The sequence below is a fragment of the Mangifera indica genome, chromosome 6 (assembly GCF_011075055.1).
Source record: "Mangifera indica cultivar Alphonso chromosome 6, CATAS_Mindica_2.1, whole genome shotgun sequence".
NCBI lineage: Eukaryota > Viridiplantae > Streptophyta > Magnoliopsida > Sapindales > Anacardiaceae > Mangifera > Mangifera indica.
This window is the reverse complement of record NC_058142.1, coordinates 7,043,661-7,053,862: the sequence shown is the minus strand read 5'-3', so window position 1 is coordinate 7,053,862 and position 10,202 is coordinate 7,043,661. Positions and strand designations below refer to the sequence as shown.

Here is a 10,202-nt window from a genome sequence, read left to right as displayed (position 1 = left end):
AAAGCAATGCTTGATGCTGTTTATACAATTGCAAAGTAAATCATGTTCAAGTATGTGTCACATTTGAATTTGTTGACTCTATCCAATGATACCTGAATAAGCCAATCTTAAATGAAAGAAAGGCAAGAAAAAGTTTTGAGGTTGTTGTACTTGATGTGCTTGTAATCTTTGGATTTATGCAGGGAATTTCAGGGACCTAAGCAGATAGCAGCCATGGCTGAAACTGTGGTATGAATATGCCTTAAGTTTCACCTTAGTTTAAGTTATATGTTTAACTTCATTAAGTTGAGCATGAATAGGGAGGCAATATACAATAAAATATCCATATGACAAATAAAATCTCTTGAAGTTTTTTAAGTCCTTTGCGAACTTCAAGAATTAGGAGGCAAATGTTGTGTGAGTCAAAAATGAGGAGTTCAAGGTCAATCCTCTAAACACAACTAGATGCAACAACAAAAATTAATTTTTTGATTCAAGGCATCAAAGACTTGGATACCAACAACCAATGACCAAGTAATTTCAAAATTGAAGAAGATCCTTTGGTAGTTATCGAAGAAAAGTTTTACGTTAGATCTTACTCTATAAAACCTTAATAACGGTCACTTAATTAAAACATTAACTTTTACATAAATGCAAAGAGAGGGAGAATTCAAGGGAGGCATTTTCCCTCCAAATAATTGTACATAAAGAGGAAGAAGATAAAAGAGAGAAGAGGTGAAAAAAGAAAGGGGATAGATAGATAGAGAAAATCCTGAAGATCATTGTTTATCCTTATACACTATTGAGAATACCATCAATGTAAGTATTTTATTCATCAGGTTGAACCATATGAAAAACCTTAGTGTCATACTTTCACCTTTACTCTAACTTCATTCGGACATCTCTATAGTAGTCCCTAAACAATCGTAATTGTTGAATGCAATACCTCAGGAGCTGCTGCTACAAAATAGCTACTGATGCTGATGTGTTGTTGAGAAGGATGTTGACATGGCTGAAGGTCTGCTGGCAGCTTATGAAACGTGTGCTGCAAATAATTTTCGGTTAGTAGAATATGGTGAAGACCTGGTTTCTAGGAGTTTGTTATTTCAGTTTGTGACTAGCTGTTATCCATAATATTCTCCACTTTATGCTCATTTCAGTTTACATTTTTGCTATATAAATTGAAGATTACGATTGAATAAATATACGACTTTTGCAATTAAAAAAAAAAACTTCTTGTTGTTTGCTGCTTTTGCACTTTGTTTCTGTGAAAAAACCAACAGTAATAAACTAATCTGAGTCTTCTCAAATTCTAATTGATGTTATCGTAATCTATCTTGATCAAAATTCTAAATTAAATACATCAACTGATGACGAAAAATTGTATCAACAACAATAAATAAATAAATAAATAAATAAATAAATAAATAAATAAATATATATATATATATATATATATATATATATATATATATATATATATATATATATATATATATATATATATAAATTAAAGCAGAGTAGAAAAAAAATTGCATCCTCCTCTCTACTTGGCATTTCTCTCGATTTGGTTCTTCTCTGCTTACTCTTGGACAATTAACACCTATAAAAACCACAATTTTCAGGTCTTCTTTCCTTTGTTTCATTGATGAAGTTTCCAATTTCGTGAAATTTTGGGTGATTTTAATAAGTGGGGTCGTTCTGGTGTAAAGTTCTTTGCTTCTGGGTTTGTGAGCTTAAAAATGGGTTTTTGGTTTTGAGTTTTTATGGTTATTATGAGCTGTTATTATGATTGGTTACTTTGGTTTTTTTTTTTTTTTTGGGTCATTGAGTTGTTTTGTATTGGAATCGGGTCCACCCATGACAGGTTGACTCGATCCGAGTTAAAATAACTGTCAAGGGCAATTATAAGAGGCAGTTGGACATATATAAATTGTCCAAATAGCCTCCCTATGAGAGAATAACGTTATTTTTCTAGAGAAAAGAACTCTCCCCTCTTCTCCTACCAATGTAATGCACAGATTTTGTCTCCCAAAATAAAAATCAGTATGTGGACAAATGACGTCGTGAAAATAGACTAATGTCGATACCTTGCGTCATATTCGAAGAAGCTTAATCGAAAATTACTTCGGCTACGCAAATCCTTATTTATAGAATTCATAGAATTTGATTCTGACATGTTTAATTATTTCCAACATTGGTATCAGAGCCTAGGATGCGTATTTGCTATGTTTTTTTGTGAATCGTATTGTGTATATTGTGCAAATTAGAATCTGTATATTGAATTTTGTTTTAAAAATTTGTTTTTGGACACGAATTTAATTTGGCTAAAATTGCATGAAATTAGTGTTGGGAGACATGTTGGATGAATGATTGGAATGGTATTACATGTTTTAAATTAAAAAACGACTCAAATTAACGTTAGAATCAATGAAAATTGATCCAAAACCAAGACCTAACACGTGTTTTTCTTCCTTGCTGTTTCGATGGATTCCGATGCGAAACCTTGACTAAACCAAACATCATATACTAGTAGTAGAATTATGAGATGGATGTGATTGAAGAATCATTTGCCACCCCATCTCTAATAATGTAATGCAAATTGATTACAAGACTTCGTAACTCCCCACCTTTTGCACAGTTAAACTTGGAAAATTTCACAAAGTCGATAAATTTGATTTCACCTTACATTGTCATTGGATTAAACAAGCGTCCAATTCTCTATCTATCAAACAACCTAGAACAAGCTCTTTAGATTTAATTTAATAGACACATTAATAGAAGAGAAACATATTGAATCAAGGCTAAACTCACAAGCTCGGTTTAATTATCATGAGTGTTTATTCCAATTGCAAGCGATTTACCACTATTTATTTGGATAAAGTTTTTATATACCTAACAATCCAAATTCGTATTAAATAGATTACCTAACCATTTAATTGCGATCTTAAAAAATAAAGAAATCTATGACATGAAAAACAAAAACAAAATATAAGCAAAAGATGTAGAAAGAAAGAAAAGCCACCCCAATCGCGAAGATTATCCACACAAACTACAAAGACTAAATCAAAATTCATGAGGAAAAACAATAGAAAAGGAGCAGAAAATTTTAGGAAATTAGGTTGGTGTCGATGCTAAATCATTCCTGATGCGCCAATTTTCCTCTTCAAGTTGCTATCACTTTCTTTAGGCCAAAGGACTATTTCCGACCCAAGGTATGCTGCACCTCAAGTTTCCACTCTTTATCTTTGATAATACCAAACACCTACCCATGAACAGTTAAAATTAACGGCAGTAAAGATAAAATCATCATTTTCTCTATAATATTAAAAATAAACTAAAATATAATCTATTTTTGCCCAATAAACTTTAAAAACTAAAATTTTCCCCCAACCTAAGTTTTAAAAAATGACAGTTTCATCCTAGGGTTTTGTTTTGAAATCTCCGGCGTCATCTCCAACTCTATTGCCAGTGGCCTCTCCCTCCCAAAGCATCCTCTCCTTCTGACTGTCTCTTTCCTCCCATTTGGACGTTCGATCATAGTTGGAGAAGTCGTGGAAGATGAAGAACTCCGTCTTCCCAGATGAAAATAAAGTTGTCGTCTTCGTCTAGGAAGACAAAGTTCGAAGACGAAGAACTTCATCTTCCCCGACAAAGTTCTTCATCTTCCAAGGCTTTTCCGACGCCGATCGAGCGTCTAAATGGGAGGAAAGAGATCGCCGAAATGAGAGGATGTTTCGAGAGGGAGAGACCGTTAGCAATGGAGCCAGAGATGTTATTGAAGATTTCAAAACGAAACCCTAAGGTGAAACTGCCATTTTTTAAAACTTAGGTTGGGGGAAAGTTTTAGTTTTTTAAAGTTTAGGGGGGCAAAAAGAGATAAAATTTCAAGGGGTTAGAGTTCTGTTAATTTTAACTGCTCATGGGTGGGTGTTTGGTATTATCAAAGATAAAAGGTGAAAACTTGAGATTGCAGCATACCTTGGGTGGGAAATAGTCCTTTGGCCCTTTCTTTATGCTTCATTGCTTCTTTTTCCTCTCATTGATCTCCCCCAATATTTCCAGAAAGAGTCTATCTATATTGTTCTGGTTTACAAGGGGCCATTAGAGGAGTCCCAAAGGGACAAGGATTCAAAACTTCAGGAAAACTTGGATTTTTCTATGCATGTCGCCACATGCAGTTTTCAGTGTTGTGACACCGACTTCTTTGCCCTTCCAATGTCACAACATTACATTTTCCGTGTTAGGCATTGAGTACTTTGTACAAAATCTGAGAATATACTCTTCAAAGTGTCATAACTTCCTTGTTTCAACTCCAACTCTCAAGCCGTCAATTCCAAATTGTCGCAAATGTTTTCACTAGCAATATTCTTCATGCAAATATCATTTTTATGCATATGTGACTTGAAAATACACAAATCATACCCGTTATTCCAAAAAACGTATTTATAAAGCAATTTTTTTTTTTTTTGGTTAGCAAATATATACATTGCACCCAAAAAACAAACCCAAAGACAATACAACCTAAGCTTATCCTCAGAAAAGGAGGATAGCAAAGCCTAGAATACAGAGAAGCAATCCTAAAGTATGTCCAATAAATTTAACATTACCCAATCAAGACATAATCCAGTCTCTAAAGCACATGTTCAATTTAATACCTAGCCTAGCCAAGTACCAATCCCACATTAACAACAATTCGAAAGCACCAGCATCCCAACTGGTGAACCCAAACTAGAGTACAACACCATGCAATATTCACCAAGCAGCTCACCAGGCAACCACACAAGCAGAAAAAACCAGCACCAAAATAAAAGGATCAAACCGTGGGAATCATGGTGGAAACTCATGAAGACCAGGAAGAAAGTAGGCCGCCAACAAAGCAGAGATACAGCGAAAATGAACTGCACTCCTTTCCTCACTCAAAGGGCCAGCAGTCAAATGGAGCAGCAAAGAAACCCAAGAAGCACAGAAAACCAAGAAAGCACAGCAACCAACTTTGACTTTGATAAAAACATACAGACCCTGCAGGCTCTAGAGATTAGCATCCACCTTAAATCCACCCTCCATGAAGCAGCAAAGAAAAACAAGAAGCAGGCAGCACCTTGTGACAAATCCAAAAGGCAGGAACCACACACAAACAAAAGACTGCAGCAGCTATCCAGAAAACAGAAGCAATCCCAGACAGCACCAGCAGGAAGTAAATCAGAAGCCTCTCAGACAGAACACTTGGAACAGCCCAGCATCACCAAGGCAATAATTAGGAAAAAATGCAGCAGGCTACAAAAGAAAAACCTTGACGGCAGACAACCAGGATGGCAAACAGTCCACCTGGGCAGAAAGCACAGCATCCAAAATGAGCAAGAAGCACCTCCACAGCAACAAAACCTTCGAAAGCAAACAGAGGCTGCAGCCAAGGGATGGAATCCTGCAGAACCAGAACACGAAAACAGCAGAAGAGAGTGAGACCTCATAAAGAGCAGAAAATGGACCAAAAAATAGCGGCAAGGTTCCACCCAAGGACGGCAGCTAAAATATCAAAGCTCAAGACCCACCACAAGGATCGACAGCACCAGACAGAACCAGAAAAAATAGCAGCACAAACTTCATCCAAGGATAGCAATACCATTAGAACTGCAGTGGCATCATACAGGCTTCTAACCAGTTCGGCAGTAAGACCTCAGAACCCAATCGCAGCACAGAAGCCAAGCCCAAGCAGTCCAGACTTTAGAAGAGATAATCGTAGGTAACAAACTATCAAAGCATGAGAAGGAAGGAGAAGAAACCCAGTACACCCCTTAGCAGCACAGAAGCGAACAAACTGGATGGAAATCCATAACTCCGGGAAGCGATGGCATAGAACGCATTTATAAAGCAAATTAAGTACAATTACTCAAATTAAACCTAATTTCCCACAATCAATTCCGAAAAACACTAAGTGCATTTCCTAGCCCGTATCAATGAGTTTATTCCTTCCCTTGACCTTCGTATTCATTTAACAATCACCCTTTGAATCTTAAAGGTCTTCCAAAACTGTGGCTTTTTTCGATGCATACTTCATATGCTTCATTAACAAGTTCTATTGTCAATTCTAATTATTGCATTGTTTATATATGTGAAAATCCTTTGAATCAATTCGTCTCCCACTAGAAATTTCCGGCCAAAAATTGAGTTGGGCTAAAGGTGGTTTCGCTTGGAGAAGCTTTTGAGATGACTTGTAATGGAGTTCAAGTGTATGGCCTTGTGTGAGGATATGTGTTGGGATATTGAGAGGATATGTTAACTTTTATGTTAAAAGATTGGGTGATTTTGTGGGTGTTCCTTTAAAAGGAAGATGAAAAGAGACAAAGAGTAACATACGTATCAAAATTTTGTAGTTTTGATATCATGACAAGTTTAGAGGTTAACAAGAGTGGTACATTTTCTAACGGGCGGAGTGGGTACCAGATGGGGTCTGCTTCTGCCCAAACCTCACTTGCGGGAGTTTTTTTTTTTTTTTTTTGGTTCCCATCCCATTCTTGCTTATTTCGGGGAAACCTTATCCCATATGGGGTGGGACAAGGACCTAGTTGGAAGATGACAATTGTCATCGGTACTCTTGATTGAACACTCATAAAAGAGAAACATAGAAACAAAAATTAGAAATAACACCACGATTTTTACATGTTTCAGCTAAGATCCCTTTTAGCCTACGTCCATGGAATAAGCCCAGTTAAAATCAAATCACTAGAGCTAATGGTCAATTGGTAATTACAAATATGAAATTAAACATACAATGCAAACACTGCTTGTTTACAAAATTAATTCTCAAACTTCTAATAGCTTAGTTATTGTGCTTGGATTTGATATGATCCAAGCATTCCACTCAGATTCTCAAGCTCGACTTGAACGATAAGCTGAAATCTCAAGCTGCTGGTTTTGAACTCTCTTCAAGAACCCGCTAGAAGATTGTATCTCACAACCTGAATTATGAAGCTAATTTGCAAAGAGAAAAACAAAGAGAAGCAGCACAAGTTGCAAATGCATGGAGGATCAGCACAAGTCACAAATGTATGGAGGATGAGCAAGTACGCTCGGTAATTTCAGAACCACATTGAAAGAAAATATTCTGGTCACTTTGCCTAGTTGAAAGAGATGCGTAGAAATACCCAGTGTGGGCAAACATGTGCAGTTCACGTGTTCAAGCGAAAATTAATCACTTAAAAAAAAAAAACAATAAGTTGCCTCCTGTAAAAAATGACGAAACTACTTAAAATGTTCACTCAAAATCAGTAATTTGCATACATATGTACATGGAAAAATGTGTACAAATCAAAACCACATGTGAACACAAAGTTCATACTTTGCCAAAACATTTGCAATACTATCTCAACCTTTTTTATCTCTTTTCTTGAAAAACTGCTGTTAAAGTCTTAGAGCATCACTGTTGCAGCCTTGCAGGTATTCTTGTTTTCATCTTCAGATTTGCTCTCTGTGGATGTCCTTTGGTGCGTATGTAACAGGAGTGCTATTTCAGAGTGCGTCGATCATGTCCTTCTTGCTAATCTCTCATGGTTACTGCATCATGTATGAGCATCTGTTAGTAACTGAACGCCATGCTACAGCTGCACTTGGGTGTTTCTTTTACTTGACTCTGGTTGGGTATAGAGCTTCTGTACCTTGTTTCACTGTAAGTTTCTAGATTGGTGAATTTGTTATGCAGTTGAAGTGGCAGCAACTGCTACTTTTTGCTGATTTTACGTTATCATCAATGCATCTAGCTCCTCAAAACACTGCACTGATTCTTTTAATCTGCTATTATGCAGGTCCTCCTGTTTAATTATTTAGTTTCATTTTATGTGATTTTCTATCATATTTCTCAAAATCTCAGTCTTACAAGAACAGTTAGCTTTTATAGAGGACGAAGATGTTCAAGCAATGCATGATGCTGTATATAAAAAGTACATCATGTTCAAGTATGTGTCACAATTGAATTTGTTAACTCTTTTCTAATTTAATGATATCTGAATAAGCCAGTCTCTAATGAAAGAAAGAAAAAGTTTTGAGGATGTTGAATTTGATGTGCTTGTCATCTTTGGATTTGTGCGGGAAATTTCAGGGAGCCATGCAGATAGTAGCCATGGCTGAAACTCTGGTGTGAATTTGCCTTAAATTTTACCTTAAATTAAAGTTAGATGTTTAAATCATTATACTGAGCATGAATTTTGCTATGGATAATTTTTTAAATTTCAGATATACCTTAACGTGGATAACTCTTCAGAAAATTACTGGCTTCGCTTGTTATTTCGAGAATGGGCACAATTTTGCATGTTTCTGTACATTGGGTATGTTCAATTAATCAACTACATGAGTGTGTTTCCAAAAAGATATCTTAATTTTCAAAACAATACGGATATACATTCATGAACTGATTCAGATTGTCGTATAATTATTTGTGCCTTGCTTTTGTATTCATCCATTTTAGTTCACTAACTTCTTTTTTTTCTGCTGGTATCTCACTGGTGGACTTTTAGATCAAACGATTTGGCCCTACGTTTCTCTGTTATGCCAACTATGAAGTCTAAAGGGGAGAAAATGGTGTTTCCCATTTATAGGATTGAAATATATTATAAAGGTTAGAATTGTGTAACCTAATTCTAGTCAAATTAATCTTCCATTAGTACATTGGTTTTGCTAATTTGTTTCTATGCAGAATTCTTGTTTAAGAAATACGGATAGGAATATAATTTGATTTGAAAATTATAATAATAGTCTTATTAGGATATGGGTTATGGGTTTTATGAAGAATAATACCCAGAGTTAGAGAATGAAATACAATAGAAAGGCAAGACCACAAACAGAGAGTGAGAATTACTAAATACAGACTCAGAGAGAGCCAATTTGTGAGACTTGCGAGAGTTTCTTGTTATTTTTCTTTTTGACAGTGAAATTCTGTAGCGGCAAAATCGATGTAGTTCTCATGAGAGATTTAACCACTATAAATTTTGTGTTTATAGTCCCTTGTTCATTTTTTTCACTTTCATAGGGGTTTAGGATTTGCTAGCATCCGATTAAATCCTTGCAACACTACCAAATTTTGTTTCTGGAATTTTAGCCCTGCAAACTAATTTCCCTATGGGTATAAATGCTTTGCTCTCATGTTATAGGATAATCAAGTAAGCAAGAGTTTAGAGCCTCTGGTACGATTGCCCTCGAACTGTGAGAAATGCAAACAGAGCCCATAACTGTTTACCTTTGAAGAAAAAATTTCAGATATTCTTTCCTACTTTTTAATGATACTGAACATCTAATTACAGGAAATGGATGCAGCAACATATAAAGATTTCAATCATCATGAATGGCATATTGGTGTCGTAAGTACTGCTAAACCTTTTATCAGTCTATGGTTTTATGCACTATCTTTCAGTTTAATATATATGTATAATCCCCCTCTACATTGCATTTCATCCAATAATTTGTCTGCATACATACATGAATTACACCTCCTCAGAGCCTACGTCTAGTCTAACTTCTTATACTTCCGATTCCTAAACAGATTCATGTTTATAGAAGAGTTACCTAAGTAATTGACAGATTAGGTTGCTGCAATTTGGTTACTTACATCCATTTCTTGGTGAAGGACACTCCCAACAGGCAATTTTATTTATGTTGAAATCTGTAATTAAATGTAATAGATGGTGAAGGTTCATCCACTTGGATTAGAGCCCGCAGCCCCTCTACATACGTATTCAATATTGTCAATCAATCGATAACTGTATATTCTTTTCATTTTGCGGGTGATCTCTTTATATACTCTTGTCAGTTTTTTTGCAAAGAAAGAATTTGATGTTCAATCTGATTTATCCAGTTTTAGTGATCTTGGTTTGGGGTGAATTTGACGATTGTTGAAGATAGAAATGGTGACCAGAGAGATAAAGAAAAAAAGTTTTAGGTTTAATAGAGAAAATGTGACTTTTCAAAATTTAAAAATTTTAGGTAAAGGGGAAATTTTTAATTTTTAAAACCTAGGTTTTACCCTTAAATCTAACTGAAAGTTTTAACAAAAATTGATTTATGGATGAGGTTTTGGATTTTAAAAATTAGCAGACGAGAGTTTAAAATTATATCAATCCATGGGTGGGACCAAGTCTTTCGGTCTCTCTCTCTCCATATATGTAAAGATATAGAACCTTTCATGTGAAAAGTCAATTACTGTTTTGTGCCTGGGCGGTTGATTGCTTACGATT

At 35.4% G+C, this 10,202-nt stretch overlaps 1 pseudogene; it reads left to right on the top strand.

The window, feature by feature from the left end:
* The first annotated feature begins 5,462 nt into the window (after nt 1-5,462).
* On the top strand, nt 5,463-9,848 carry LOC123218979 (annotated as a pseudogene).
* Nucleotides 9,849-10,202: the final 354 nt, after the last annotated feature.